Below are 15842 nucleotides of genomic sequence, written 5' to 3' on the forward strand. Positions count from 1 at the left end.
ACTGTACTCCAGCCCGAGCACAGGAGAGGGCCCTATTGCTTAAAAATACATACATACATACATAATAACATAAATTATTAAATACAAATTTGTGTAGTAAGCTAGCACTTACGCTTTCCTCATGTATCCTATACATTAGCTAACCGAATCATGGTATCACTCCTGATTTACAATTTTGGACACCGGAAACGAGATAAGTAATTTGCCTATGGTTACATATGAAGTGTAAGTGGCAAAGCTACAACTCAAATATTGTTCATTATTGGAATTCAAACATGTTCTCTCTCTATGCCACATAACATATATGATTTACTTGTAGTTTGTTTAATATCCCTAAAAATTGTAAAACTAAGTCTTTTAAGATTTTTTTTTTTTTTTTTGAGACAGAGTTTCGCTCTGTAGCCAGGCACCAGGCTGGAGTGCAGTGGCGCGATCTCAGTTCACTGCCACCTCAACCTCCCAGGTTCAAGCAATTCTCCTGCCTCAGCCTCCCGAGTAGGTGGGATTACAGGCGCGTGCCACCACACCCCACTAATTTTTGTAATTTTTAGTAGAGATGGGGTTTCACCATGTTGGCCAGGATGATCTCGATCTTTTGACCTCGTGATCCACCAGCCTTGGCCTCCCTAAGTGCTGGGATTACAGGCGTGAGCCACCGCCCCTCTCCGTCTTTTAAGATTTTTAAATCTTATGATTTAAGACAAAAAAAGCTTTTTGTCTACTTTGAGACTTAGCTTTTGTTAGTTATGTGGCTCTGATTTTTTTTTTTTTTTTTTTTGAGACGGAGTTTCACTCTTGTCACCCATGCTGGAGTGCAATGGTGCGATCTCGGCTCACCGCAACCTCCGCCTCCTGGGTTCAGGCAATTCTCCTGCTTCAGCCTCCTGAGTAGCTGGGATTACAGGCACGCGCCACCATGCCCAGCTAATTTTTTGTATTTTTAGTAGAGACGGGGTTTCACCATGTTGACCAGGATGGTCTCGATCTCTTGACCTCGTGATCCACCCGCCTCGGCCTCCCAAAGTGCTGGGATTACAGGCGTGAGCCACTGCGCCCAGCTGCTCTGATTTTTTTTTTTATCAAGACTTAATTTTCCTTTCATGAACTTACTTCATTTTAATTTGCAAACTTAGTTCGTGGAACTGCCTGACAAACCCAAAGCAAACCCTCTTATGAACTCATGAGTCTTTCTTATCCATAGGAGTACACTTACTGAATTATGTATCATCATAATTATACATTTTTGTTAATTGTATGTTTTTGTCTCCAGCTACATCACAGGTTCCTTGTATTGTACATTTTATGTACAGGCATGACATTTTATTCTGGTATCTGTTAAACATTTTCTGAGTAAGTGATGGATTTTTATTGCTTATTTATGTCTTAGTTCTACCTCTAGAACATAGTGGGGCATCATCTCCTAGTGAATATTTATTAGGCAGAGTCTGAAGGAGCTGATAGTCTTTAATGCTTTATCCCTCTCTTTAGAATTACATGTTATTTCTCTGACCAGACATGCATGCTACTCAGTTTTCCTTTAGGATAGTGATATTTTTGATAAGCAGAACTAGCAGGAATATGTGTAGGTTTGTTTTATGGCTAGCTTTGGGGCCCTTAACTGAATGGTATACTCAGTACAGTTTGTTCTTTCACTCATTGCATTATACATCATGAGATGAGGGCCTGCAGCTTTCTGGCTGACCTCTTTACCTGGAGAGAGTGCTAGGTTGCAGGGATTCAAAGTTAAATTCATAAATATTTAATCTCAAACCTCTACATTTAGTTTCCTCCATTAGGATGCTCCGTTTACTGTGTGTGTTTGTTCTCCTAAAGCGTTTTGAAAAGTGTGTCAAGTATAAATACTTTTAGAGGGATTATTTAGCCACATAAGCATGAATATTAGGATTAGACAGTCTTGCCATTTACTGGCTGTGTAACCTTGGGTGTTTTGTCGTGCTTCTGATTTTACAGCTAGTTGTAAAATGGGCATAACAATACCTATTTTAAAGTGCTGTTGTGAAACTTTGAAAGAAAGCACATATTTAAAACCTGCCTTATGGTAGGTATTTAAGAAATTATTGTTTGGCTCCTGACTCACTTTGTCTCCATCGTGGTTACATTTTATAATAAAATATCACAATAGAATATTTGTATCATCTGAAAATAATTGGATCTTTGGATAGCTTCAGGTTGTGGTACAAAAATTATAAGGTGTCCAAGCCATATAGAACATTTATAGAGTCTTAGATGACAGCTGATAATTTTTGTTTGTCTGTCTGAGACAGGGTCTCACTCTGTTGCCCAGGCTGGAGTGCAGTGGTGCAATCACAGTTAACTCCAACCTCGACCTCTGGGCTCAAGTGATCCTCCTGCCTCAGCCTTCTGAGTATCTAGGACTACAGGCATGCACCACCATGCCCAGTTAATTTTTAAAAAAATTTTTTTTTTTTTTTTTTGTAGAGATTAGGTTTCATTATGTTGCCCAGGCTGGTCTGGAACTCCTAAGCTCAGGCAATCCTCTTGCTTTCCAAAGTGTTGGGATTATAGATAGGTGTGAGTCACCATGCCTGGTGACAATAGTGTATAAAAGGGCAGATTTTACAGGGTAGCAGAGAGATTTGAGAAAGTTATTAGCATAGCCAGAACAATCTATAATTATTGTGTACTCTCAGCAATTAATTTTCGTGTTGATATTCCTGTTCAGGTAGCCTTCTGTGGACTGGAGTTACTTTCATTTTGCTTTCTGATCTTAGTTAAATATTTCTGCTCTACCTCTTCATGTTTTAGTATCTAAACTTTAAGCTTTTCAAGATTAAGTATAACTTACTGGTGTCAGTACATACAGTATTTGCTGAATGAATTAGAAGTAAAAACTGGGATTGTTTTGCTGCGTCACTTAATTTTAAGGATATCAATGTTTAGTTTTTAAATGTTCCTTTTAGTCAGTATTATTCAGTTTTGAGAAAAATAATTTTTCTTTGAAATTAATTTTTACATTGAATTTTTATTTGATAAGGTTTGATTAATTAACCATCAGTTACAGGTTTTTGAAGGATTTCTAGAACTATAACTAATGATTCATTGTGTTTTTTGCTGTTGTTTATGGTAGCCTTGAACAGCATCCTTGATGGAAACAGTAACAATTTTGATGAAATATTTTGCTCTGTTTGTTATGGTGGAAAATCAATCTACTGAGCTTTTACTGTGAGATATAGCTCGCTTGGGATAGATTTCGATTTTGATAATTTTAAGAAGGCAGAAGAACACTGCGGGACACTTACTTGGAATGAAGTTCCCTTGATCCTAAAAAGAATTCCCCTGCACTGCAGGACTCTGTTAGTTTTTTTTAGAGATTGTTGTCATTTTTATTCTTTTCTTCCTTCTTTTACCAGTAAATAATTATTCCACATTAGGTATTTTTATTTATGTTAAAATATATCAAAATGATGTTTACTATTTATTTTTGAAACTTATATGTTAAAAATTTAAGACCACTTTCTTGTGAGAAATGGATTAGGGGTGTGTGTGTATGTATGTATCTGTGTGTATATATATTAATATATATGTATACACAATATATATATTTTAGAGACAGGGCTGTCTCTGTCACCCAGTCTGGAATACAGTGGTGTGATTATAGCTCACTGTAGCTTTGAACTTGTGGCCTCAAGTGATCCTCCTGCCACAGCTGCCTGAATAGCTGGGATCACAGGTGTGCACCACCATAATTGGCTAATTAAAACAATTTTTTTTTTGTACAGATGGTTTCTGACTGTGTTGCTGAGGCTGATCTCAAACTCCTGGCTTCAAGCAGTCCTCTTACCTTGGCCCCTGAAAGTACTGGAATTACAGGCATGAGTCACTGTGCCTGGCCATATATTTTATATTTTGAATGATATTTATAACTGGTACTGAAGAATTCTCATACAAAATTCACTGGAGAAAAATAATTTGAAGTTTCATGTATTTTGTGTACTAACTGATGTTTGGTTTTTTAAAAAGTAAAAAGTTAATGAAATTATAGTCATTTTTTGGGGTAAGCTGAATAAAACATGAAGTCTTTAACATTTTTGGACTTGCACACCTTAATTAATTAGTCCGTCCTCTATGACTTTGTTGTTGGAGTCACTCCTCCAGTTATAAATAGCTCTGGCTTGGTCATCCAAATGAACGTGCATGGCTATTGTCATTTCATTGCCATGGCAATTTTGCAATTAGTGTGGTAGTTGCTGGCACCCTTCTGGGCAAGGGTGTTGATGCACTGACTTGGAAGTGGAAGAATAAAACGCCTTTCACAGTTGCTGTGTGATTTTGAATAGAGACATAGCAGATGCTTTTTTTTCCTTCAGTTTTTTAACTAATTTAGATGTAGACATTATGCTTCAATGAATCGTTGGCAGGAATATCTCCTTGTTCTCCTGTCTGTCAAAGGAAAAACTAATTTGGATTTCAAGTAAATATTGAGGCATGTGGTTTGTGAAAGTTTCTTTCACTCCTTGTGAAAGAAAGTAGTCCTGTAACTGGTTTTTCTGTCTGTCCTTTATCTTAAAAACTGAAATGTCACAAGTTGTGAAATAATCAGTAACTGACAAAAAAAACTTCACTGGGAGATTTTTAATTATTGAAATTTATGGATTTATCCCATTTCTTGGGATAAAATAAAAAGTTGATTGGGGGCATTACTGAAGGGGTATCTTTACAAAATAACTGTGAAATAGGTATTGGAAGAATGGTACTTATAGAAGCATCAATGAAGGGTTATCTATATAAAATAACTTGTAAAATAGATACTCGAAAAAATGGTATTTGTAGTGGCTAGCTTGCTATTAATTTTTTGGTAAATGTCACTTAAAATGTGAGCTATAATGACTCCTTATTCTTCCATCACCAAGTTCTCATATAGATAAAGCAAGATACGTAAATCAGTCTTTCAAAAGGAAGAACTTTTCTCTTAATTTAGAGCATAATTACTGTTAGTGTTACCCTTGAAGATTTTAGGAAAATTTTTTCCTACAACTTTAATTTGGATGTTTATACTAAACCCTTATTTTAATTTATTTTATTTTTTAATATATATTTTATTGCATTTTAGGTTTGGGGGTACATGTGAAGAACATGCAAGATTGTTGCATAGGTGCATATGTGGCAATGTGTTTTGCTGCCTTCCTCCCCATCACCTATATCTGGCATTTCTCCCCATGCTATCTCTCCCCAACTCTCCACCCCCCGCTGTCCCTCCCCTAGGTACCCCCCACAGATCCCAGTGTGTGATGCTCCCCTCCCTGTGCCCATGTGTTCTCATTGTTCAACACCCGCCTATGCGTGAGAACATGTGGTGTTTGATTTACTGTTCTTGTGTCAGTTTGCTGAGAATGATGGTTTCCAGGTTCATCCATGTCCCTACAAAGGATGCAAACTCATCGTTTTTGATGGCTGCATAATATTCCATAGTGTATATGTGCCATATTTTCCCTGTCCAGTCTATCATTGATGGGCATTTGGGTTGGTTCCAGGTCTTTGCTATTGTAAACAGTGCTGCAGTGAACATTCGTGTGCATGTATCCTTATAGTAGAACGACTTATAATCCTTTGGATATATACCCAGTAATGGTCAAATGGAATTTCTATTTCTAGGTCCTTGAGGAATCGCCACACTGTCTTCCACAATGGTTGAACTAATTTACACTCCCACCAGCAGTGTAAAAGTGTTCCTATTTCTCCACATCCTCTCCAGCATCTGTCTCCAGATTTTTTCATGATTGCCATTCTAACTGGCATGAGATGCTATCTCAGTGTAGTTTTGATTTGCATTTCTCTAATGACCGGTGATGATGAACATTTTTTCATATGTTTGTTGGCCTCATGTATGTCTTCTTTTGTAAAGTGTCTGTTCATATCGTTTGCCCACTTTTGAATGGGCTTGTTTGTTTTTTTTCTTGTAAATCTGTTTTAGTTCTTTGTAGATTCTGGATATTAGCCCTGGAATTACCCATCTGGGTAGATTGCAAAAATTTTTTCCCATTCTGTTGGTTGCCAGTTCACTCTAATGACTGTTTCTTTTGCCGTGCAGAAGCTGTGGAGTTTGATTAGGTCCCATTTGTCTATTTTGGCTTTTGTTGCCAATGCTTTTGGTGTTTCAGTCATGAATTCCTTGCCTGTGCTTATGTCCTGAATGGTTTTGCCTTGGTTTTCTTCTAGGGTTTTTATGGTGTTAGGTCTTATGTTTAAGTCTTTAATCCATCTGGAGTTAATTTTAATGTAAGGTGTCAGGAAGGGGTCCAGTTTCTGCTTTCTGCACATGGCTAACCAGTTTTCCCAACACCATTTATTAAACAGGGAATCGTTTCCCCATTGCTTGTTTTTGTCAGGTTTGTCAAAGATAAGATGGTTGTAGATGTGTGGTGTTGCCTCCGAGGCTTCTGTTCTGTTCCATTGATCTATATCTCTGTTTTGGTACCAGTACCATGCTGTTTTGATTATGGTACCTTGTAGTATAGTTTGAAGTCAGGTAGTGTGATGGCTCCAGCTTTGTTCTTCTTGCTTATAATTGACTTGGCTATGCGGTCTCTCTTTTGGTTCCATATGAAGTTTAAGGTGGTTTTTTCCAGTTCTGTGAGGAAGGTCATTGGCAGCTTGATGGGGATAGCATTGAATCTATAAATTACTTTGGGCAGTATGGCCATTTTCACAATATTGATTCTTCCTAACCTTGAGCATGGAATGTTTCTCCATCTGTTTGTGTCCTCTCTTATTTCATTGAGCAGTGGTTTGTAGTTCTCCTTGAAGAGGTCCTTTACGTTCCTTGTTAGTTGTATTCCTAGGTATTTTATTCTCTTTGTAGCAATTGTGAATGGCAGTTCGTTCTTGATTTGGCTCTCTTTAAGTCTGTTATTGGTGTATATGAATGCCTGTGATTTTTGCACGTTGATTTTGTATCCTGAGACTTTGCTGAAGTTGCTTATCAGTTTCAGGAGATTTTGGGCTGAGACAATGGGGTCTTCTAGATATACAATCATGTCGTCTGCAAATAGAGACAATTTGACTTCCTCTTTTCCTAATTGAGTACCCTTTATTTTGTTTTCTTGCCTGATTGCTCTGGCTGGAACTTCTAATACTATATTGAATAGGAGTGGTGAGAGAGGGCATCCTTGTCTAGTGCCAGATTTCAAAGGGAATGCTTCCAGTTTTTACCCATTGAGTATGATATTGGCTGTGGGCTTGTCGTAGACAGCTTTTATTATTTTGAGATACGTTCCATCAATGCCTAGTTTATTGATAGTTTTTAGCATAAAGGGCTGTTGAATTTTGTCAACGGCCTTCTCTGTATCTATTGAGATTATCGTGGTTTTTGTCTTTGGTTCTGTTTATGTGGTGAATTACCTTTATAGACTTGCATGTATTGAACCAGCCTTGCATCCCCAGGATGAAGGCTACTTGATCGTGATGGATAAGCTTTTTGATGTGCTGTTGCAATCAGTTTGCCAGTATTTTATTGATTTTTGCATCTATGTTCATCATGGATATTGGCCTGAAGTTTTCTTTTCTTGTTGAGTCTCTGCTGGGTTTTGGTATCAGGATGATGTTGGTCTCATAAAATGACTTTTCTTTTTAACATGGAAACTCAGTATAATTTTCTAGAAATATGGGAGCTTATGCAATGCAGTAAAAGTTAGTTTAGCCATTGATTTCTCTTCTGAAAGTACTCCTAAGATATTTTAGAGAGTTGACATTTTAATTTTAAGTTACAAATGTCTTCTTTTTTTCCTTACAGTTCTCAAATATATATGCTTTTTCCCCCGCTGTTTTGCATTATCAGCAAATAATTAGTACTTCTTTACATCAATATCAATGTTTGCAAGTGATGGATCTTTTGAGGTTTTGGAATTTCTTTCCCCTGAAGCTACAAAAGTAAGAAAATAAGAAATTTCATGTTTTTAGTAATCTTGATTTCTGGTCAGGGGATTACCCTCTACCATCAGCTAGGGCAGATTAAATTGAAGATTGCTGCATTTCTCATTATAAAACTGTAACCTCACAAGACTACCTATCTTATCTTTTAAAAACTTAATAGGCTTATTTTTGGTATGTATTTTTTTAACCCACCTGGAATTAATTTTTGTATATAATAAGAGGTAGGGGTTCAATTTTATTTCTTTACACATGGTTACCCAGTTGTCTTACTATCATTTATTAAAAGACCCACCTTTTCCCCAGGATCTACAATAGCTCTTCTCTTGTATGTCAAGGCTGATGTATGAGTGAGTCTCATTCTGGGCTTTCTATTCTGTTCTAGTGGTCTTTCTTTTTCTATATATGCTGTGTTTATTACAGTAGCATTATAATAAATCTTGATATGGGGAAGGAGAAATTCTCCTTTATTTTTTAAGAGTACTGACTAATCTTGGCCCCTTGTCCTTTCAGCAAAGTGTCAACTTTTAAATGTCCAATATTTTTGGATTGTCAAATTTGAAAACCCCCACAAACTCATTTGGGTTTTGATATCAAGTGTATTAAATCTGTATATAAATTTGGAAAGTACAGTCATCTTTTGATGTTTATGGGGGATTGGGTTCATGACCCCACTCCTGTGGATGCCAAATTCTTTGGCTGTCCTAGTCCCTTGTATAAAATGGTGTAGTATTGGCATATATTCTACACATGTGCTCCAGTGTACCTCAAATCATCTCTAGATTACTTGTAGTACCTAATTCAATGTAGATACTGTGTAAGTAGTTGTTACACTGTGTTCTTAAAACTTTGTATTAGTTTTTATTAATTGTATTTCTTCCTCAGAATGACCCTCTATGTTCCTAGTTATGTTTTTGCCTTAATATTTATGTTGTCTGGATTAATATGGCGATCTTTGCTTTCTTTTGTTTAGATTTTTCTATTTATATTTTTTATCCTTTTGCTTTTAATCTTGTTCTTATCATTTTTAGTTATGTTTCCTGTACAAGAGTAAAGTATTAAGTCCAGGCTGATTGTTCTTCTTTTTACATGATATATTTGATTTATTTATACATATTAGACTTACCATTTTATGTTGCCTTTTCTCTCCCAGCTTATTTATGTTTCTTTTATTCTTTTTTGCCTTTTTGAATTGCCTTGCATGTGTGCATATATATATTTTTTCATACAACTTTTTCTCAAGGAGTTTGGAAGTTATATTTGCATTTATTTTTAGTAGTTGTCACGGAAATTTTACTCATGCATATTTAACATAACAACATCTGAAGTTACATAATATCTTTATCCTCATTCTGAATAATATATGCAACTTAAAGCACATTAACTTTCTTCAACCTTCTCCCAGCTTTAGTTCTTTTGTTGTCATATCTTTTAATTTTCTTTTCTTGAGTTTTCATTTATACACCACAAGATACTGTTAAGGACTAAAAAATTTTTCTTTCATCTTCACCATTTTCTATGCTCTTCGTTTCCTCCTGCATCTTTATTCTTGCACTATCCATTTGGAATCACTGTTTATCTAAGTTTCACTTTTAGAATTTCCTTATTTAGAGATTTTGCCCTTATTCTTGAAAGATAGTTTTTTCTGTTGGACTGGAAATATAAGTTGATTGTGCAATGAAGATACTATTTTACTGTTTTCTGAGTTCCATTGTTACTGTTGCAAAGTCAGCTGTGGGTTAATAAAGAAATTCTAACAGCAATGAGAATATTGAATATACTCAAAGCAGTTATTTCTTGTTTCCTACTTTTGTATGTAAAACAAAAACAAAGCAACCCATTATACATGAGAATTTCCCTTTCTGCTTTGATTTCTGATACCTTCCCATAAATGTGAAGATAAAGACACAAGCTTCAGGTTGAACATACATAAAGAAAGGAAACTTTAGAATTTTGGGATCCTTTATAACATGCCAGGACAAATGTAACAAAAGGAGGTTTCCGAGTTTTTGCATTTAATTCTACTTATTTAAGTAGTCTTCATCCAGTTAAGATTAGTCTTTGAAAATGAATGTAGAGACTTCTGCCAAGATGGCCGAATAGGAACAACTCCAGAGCACAGTTCCCAGGAAGAGTGACGCAGAAGGCAGGTGATCTCCGCATTTCCAACTGAGGTACCAGGTTCATCTCAATGGGACTGGTTGGACAGTGGGTGTAGCCCAAGGAGGGCACACCGAGGCAGGTGGGGTACTGCCTCACCTGGGAAGTGCAGTAGGCTGGAGGACCCCTTCATCCAATAGAAGCCATTGGGGACTTTTGTGGCCACTCCAGCACTCTGGTTCAGATACTGTGCTTCTCCCACTATCTTTACTGACCACAGACCAGGAGATTCCCACTGGACCGACAAGCACTGTGGGTTTCCAGCATAGAAGTGGGTGACCATTTCAGCCAGGGCTGAGGGTTTCTAGCACAAATCTGGGTGGTTGTTTTAGCTGGCGTTTGGAATGCCTGTGAGACAGAGCTGCCCATTCCCCTGAAGAAAAGGGGGCTGAAGGCAGCAGACCAAGTGATCTGGCTTGGTGGGTCCCACCCCCACAAAGACCAGCAGACTGAAACCCACAGGCTTGAGAGTTTCACAGCCAGCATAGCAGTTTGAGCTTGAACCCGGAGAGTTGAGCTTGGTGGGGGAAAGGGCGTCTGCCATTACTGAGGCAGTTCTAACCTTACCTGTGTAAACAAAATTGCAAGGAAGTTTACAAAGCAGCTGGGCAGAGCCTGCTGTAGCTCAGCAATTCATCTGCAGGCAGACTGTGACTAGACTCCCTCCTTGCTGGGCAGGGTACCTCTGAAAACAGGCAGCAGCTGATCAGGGACTTGTAAATAAAACCCCACCTTCCCGGGACAGAGCACCTGGGAAAAGGGGCGGTTGTGAGTTCCACTGTAGCAGACTTGAACATCCCTGCCTGGAAGCTCTGAAGGGAGCAACAGAGCTCCCAGCACAGCACTTGAGCTCTGGTAAGGGACAGACTTCTTCCTCAAGTGGCTCCCTGACTCCTGTATATCCAGAGATACCTCACACAGGAGAGCTCTAGCTGACATCTGGCACATACCCTTCTGGGATGAAGCTACCAGAGGAAGGAACAGGCAGCAATTCTTGCTATTCTGCAGCCCCCGGGTGATTCCCAGGCAAGCAGGGTCTGGAGTGGACCTCCAGCAGTCCTGCAGCAGAGGGGCCTGACTGCTACAAGGAAAACTAAAAAACAGAAAGAAATAGCTTCAACATTAACAGTAAGGATGTCCACTCAGAGACCCCATCTGAACACCAACTTCAAAGACCAAAGATTGATAAATCCACGAAGATGGGAAGAAAGCAGCACAGAAAGGATGAAATCACCGAAAACCAGAACGCCCCTTCTCCTGCAAGGGATCGCAACTCCTCACCAGTAAGGGAACAAAACTGGATGGAGAATGAGTTTGATGAATTGACAGAAGCAGGCTTCAGAAGGTGGGTAATAACAAACTTCTCTGAGCTAAAGGAACATGTTCTAACCCAATGCAAGGAAACTAAGAATATTGAAAAAAGGTTAGACAAAATGCCAACTAGAATAACCAGCTTAGAGAAGAACATAAATGACTTGTTGGGGTTAAAAACACAGCATGAGAACTTTGCGAAGCATACACAAGTTTCATTGGCTGAATCGATCAAGCAGAAGAAAGAATATCAGAGATTGAAGATCAACTCAATGAAATAAAATGAGAAGTCAAGATTAGAGTGAAAAGAAATGAACAAAGCCTCCAAGAAATATGGGATTATGTGAAAAGTCTTATCTATGTTTGATAGGTGTACCTGAATGTGATGGGGAGAAGGAATCTAAGCTGGAAAACACTCTTCAGGATATTATCCATGAGAACGTCCCCAACCTAGCAAGGCAGGACACCATTCAAATCCAGGAAATACAGAGAACACCACAAATACATTCCTCAAGAAGAGCAACCCCAAGGCACATAATCATCAGATTCACCAAGGTTGTAATGAAGGAAAAAATGCTAAGGGCAGCCAGAGAGAAAGGTCAGGTTACCCACAAAGGGAAGCCCATCAGACTTACAGCAGATCCCTCAGCAGAAACCCTACGGCCAGAAGATAGTGGGGGCCAATATTCAACATCCTTAATTTCATATCCAGCTAAGCTAAGCTTCATAAGCAAAGGAGAAATAAAATCTTTATGGACAGGCAATTGCTGAGAGATTTCATCACCTGGTACGAGGCCTGCCTTAGAAGAGCTCCTGAAAGAAGCACTACATATGGAAAGAAACAACCAGTACCAGCCACTGCAAAAAGGTACCAAATGGTAAAGATCATCGATGCAGTGAAGAAACTACATCAACTAATGGGCAGAACAACCAGCTAGTATCAAAATGGCAGGATCAAATTCACACATAATTATACTAACCTTAAATATAAATGGGCTAAATGCCCCAATCAAACAAGACAGACTGGCCAATTGGATAAAGTCAAGACCCACTGGTGTGCTGTATTCAGGAGACCCATCTCACATATAAAGACACACATAACTCAAAGGGATGGAAGAAGATTTTTCTCCAAGCAAATGGAGAGCAAAAAAACAAAAAAAAACAAAAAAACCAAGGGATTGCAATCCTGGTATCTGATAAACGAACTTTAAACCAACAAAGATTGAAAGACACGAAGAAGGGCATTACATAATGGTAAAGGGATCAATACAACAGGAAGAACTAACTATCCTAAATATATATTCACCCAATACAGGAGCACCCAGGTATATAAAGCAAGTTCTTAACAACCTACAAAGAGACTTAGGACCCCACGCAATAATAGTGGGAGACTTTAATACTCCACTGTCAATATTAGATCAATGAGACAGAAAATTAGCCAGGATATCCAGGATTTTAACTCATATCTGGACCAAGCAGACCTAATAGACAGACATCTACAGAACTCTCCACCCAAAATCTACAGAATATACATTCTTCTCGGCACCACATTGCACCTAGTCTAAAATTGACCACATAATTGGAAATAAATCACTCCTCAGCAAATGCAAGAGAATGGAAATTATAACAAGCAGACTCTCAGACCACAGTGCAATCAAATTAGAACTCAGGATTAAGAAACTCACTCAAAATCGCACAACTGCATGAAATCTGAACAACCTGCTCCTGAATGACTACTGGATAAATAATGAAGGCAGAAATAAAGATGTTCTTCCAAATGAGTGAGAATGAAGATACAACATACCAGAATCTCTGGGACACATTTAACGCAGTGTCTAGAGGGAAATTTATAGCACTAAATGCTCATAAGAGAAGTGATGAAAAATCTAAAATCGACACCCTATCATCAAATTTAAAAGAGCTAGAGGAGCAAGATCAAACAAATTCAAAAGCTAGCAGAAGGCAAGAAATAACTAAGATCAAAGCAGAACTGAAGGAGATAGAGACACAAAACATCTTTCAATAAATCCAAGAGCTGTTTTTTGAAAAGATCAACAAAATAGATATACCACTAGCCAGACTAATAAAAAAGAAAGAAGAATCAAATAGTTGCAACAAAGAATGATAAAGAGGATATCACCACCAATTCCACAGAAATGCAAACTACCATCAGAGGTTACTACAAACAACTCTATGTACATAAACCAGTAAATCTATAAGAAATGGATAAATACCTGGACACTTATACCCTTCACAAGGAAGAAGTTGAATCCCTGAATAGACCAATAACAAGGGCTGAAGTTGAGGCAGCAGTTAATAGCCTTCCAACCAAAAAATGTCCAGGTCCGGGCGGATTCATAGCCGAATTTACCAGACATACAAAGAGGAGCTGATACCATTCCTTCTGAAACTATTCCAAACAATAAAAAAAGAAGGAATCCTTCCCAGATCATTTTATGAGACCAACATCATCCTGATACCAAAACCTGGCAGAGACACAACTAAAAAAGAAAATTGCAGGCCAGTATCCATGAAAATCTTCAATAAAATACTGGCAAACTGAATGCAACAGCACATCAAAAAGCTTATCCATCACGATCAAGTAGGCTTCATCTGGGGGATGCAAAACTGGTTCAACATCCACAAATCTGTAGATATAATCCATTACATAAGCAAAACCAAAGACAAAAACCACATGATTATCTTAATAGATGCAGAGGAGGCCGCTGACAAAATTCAACAGCGCTTTATGCTAAAAACTCTCATTAAACTAGGTATTGATGGAACATATCTCAAAATAATAAAAGCTATTTATGACAAACCCACAGCCAGTATCATACTGAATGGGCAAAAACCGAAAGCATTCCCTTTGAAAACTATCACTAGACAAGGGTGCCCTCTCTCACCACTCTTATTCAACATAGAAATTCCGTTTGACCCAGCAATCTCATTACTGGGTATATGGCCAAATAATTATAAAACATTCTATTATGAAGACACATGCACACGTATTTTCACTGCAGCATTGTTCACAATAGCAAAGACTTGGAACCAATTCATATGCCCATCAGTGATAGACTGGATAAAGAAAATGTGACACATATACACTGTGGAATACTGTGCAGCCATAAAAATGGGTGAGTTCATGTCCTTTGCAGGGACATGAGTGAACCTGGAAACCGTCATTCTCAGCAAACTGACACAAGAACAGAAAACCAAACACCGCATGTTCTCACTCATAAGTGGGTGTTGAACAATAAGATCTCATGAACACAGGGAGGGGAGCACCACACACCAGGGCCTGTTGGGGTTTGGGGGCCTAGGAGAGGGATAGCAGGGAGTGGGGAAATTGGGGAGGGATAGCATTAGGAGAAATACCTAATGTAGGTGACTTGGGGGATGGAGGCAGCAAACCACCATGGCATGTGTATACCTATGTGACAATCCTGGAAGATCTGCACATGTACCCCAGAACTTAAAGTATAAGAAAAAAAGAAAATCAATGTAAATTATCTTTAGCCATATAGCTATCATGTATTATTTATGTGTCATCTATTATTTATGTATCATCTTGTAGTATAGTTTGAAGTCATATAGATCCTTTCACATCTATGTCTGTGATATTATGAGCTATCTATCCATCCATCCAGCCAGCCAGCCAGCCAGCCATCCATCCATGCTTCCATCCATCCATTGATATAGAACTTCATCCACAATTTCTGGCTTACAAATCCCATATCCCTTGTTACAGTCTTTTTAAAGTAATGTTGGGGCACTTTAGGCCCCAGAAGTAAGATCAGGAAACAATCTCTCTCTCCCTGGCCTTCTCTTAATCTCCTTTCTCTGTCCAAGGCAGGACTCTAATCTTCCATTGTGGATTGTAAAGCCCCCAGTCCAGAGAGGCTCCTCCCTATATCCTTGGAAGAAGGAATGCCACACAGAAGCGCCAAGAATTATTTAAAGAGATAGGCCTTTCTGGGTTTCTTCATTCATTCTATTAGTGTAAGATCGTACCCTTTTGTCTGATCACATTTTGTGATGGTTATTCATGCTTTAATCATGAAGATTTAATCATTGAAAACACTTTTCAATGAAGTCTCCATAAAAGGCCCAAGAAGCTAGCTGAATACATAGAGATTCCCTGAGGGTGGCACGCTCAGGGAAGGCATCGGAGCTCCGTGCTCCTTCCCCCATACATTGTCCTATGTATTTCTTCATCTATATCCTTCATAATATCCTTTAGAACAAACCAGTAAACAAGTTTCCCTGAGTTCTGTGAGCTTCTCCAGCAAACAAATAAAACATAACGGGGGAGTTTGGGAACCCCAGTGTGAAGCTGGTTGGTCAGAAGTTGATTGTTGTGGTGCGAGAGCAGAGGAAAAACAGTTTGAGGTTTTCCATACTCAATGTGTATCTATTTTATCTATATATCTGTCTTATTTATCTGTCATCCAGTTTTGTAT

The 15842-nt window shown here is 38.3% G+C and overlaps 1 protein-coding gene across 1 annotated transcript in view; it reads left to right on the forward strand.

Moving 5' to 3' along the window:
* SLC2A13 (solute carrier family 2 member 13) overlaps positions 1–15842 on the forward strand; it is a 361442-nt gene that overhangs the window by 39163 nt on the left and 306437 nt on the right. The gene's annotated exons all lie outside the window — the stretch shown is intronic.

This window comes from Aotus nancymaae, unplaced genomic scaffold (genome assembly GCF_030222135.1).
Source record: "Aotus nancymaae isolate 86718 unplaced genomic scaffold, 86718_ANA_hifiasm-v0.15.2.pri h1tg000092l, whole genome shotgun sequence".
NCBI lineage: Eukaryota > Metazoa > Chordata > Mammalia > Primates > Aotidae > Aotus > Aotus nancymaae.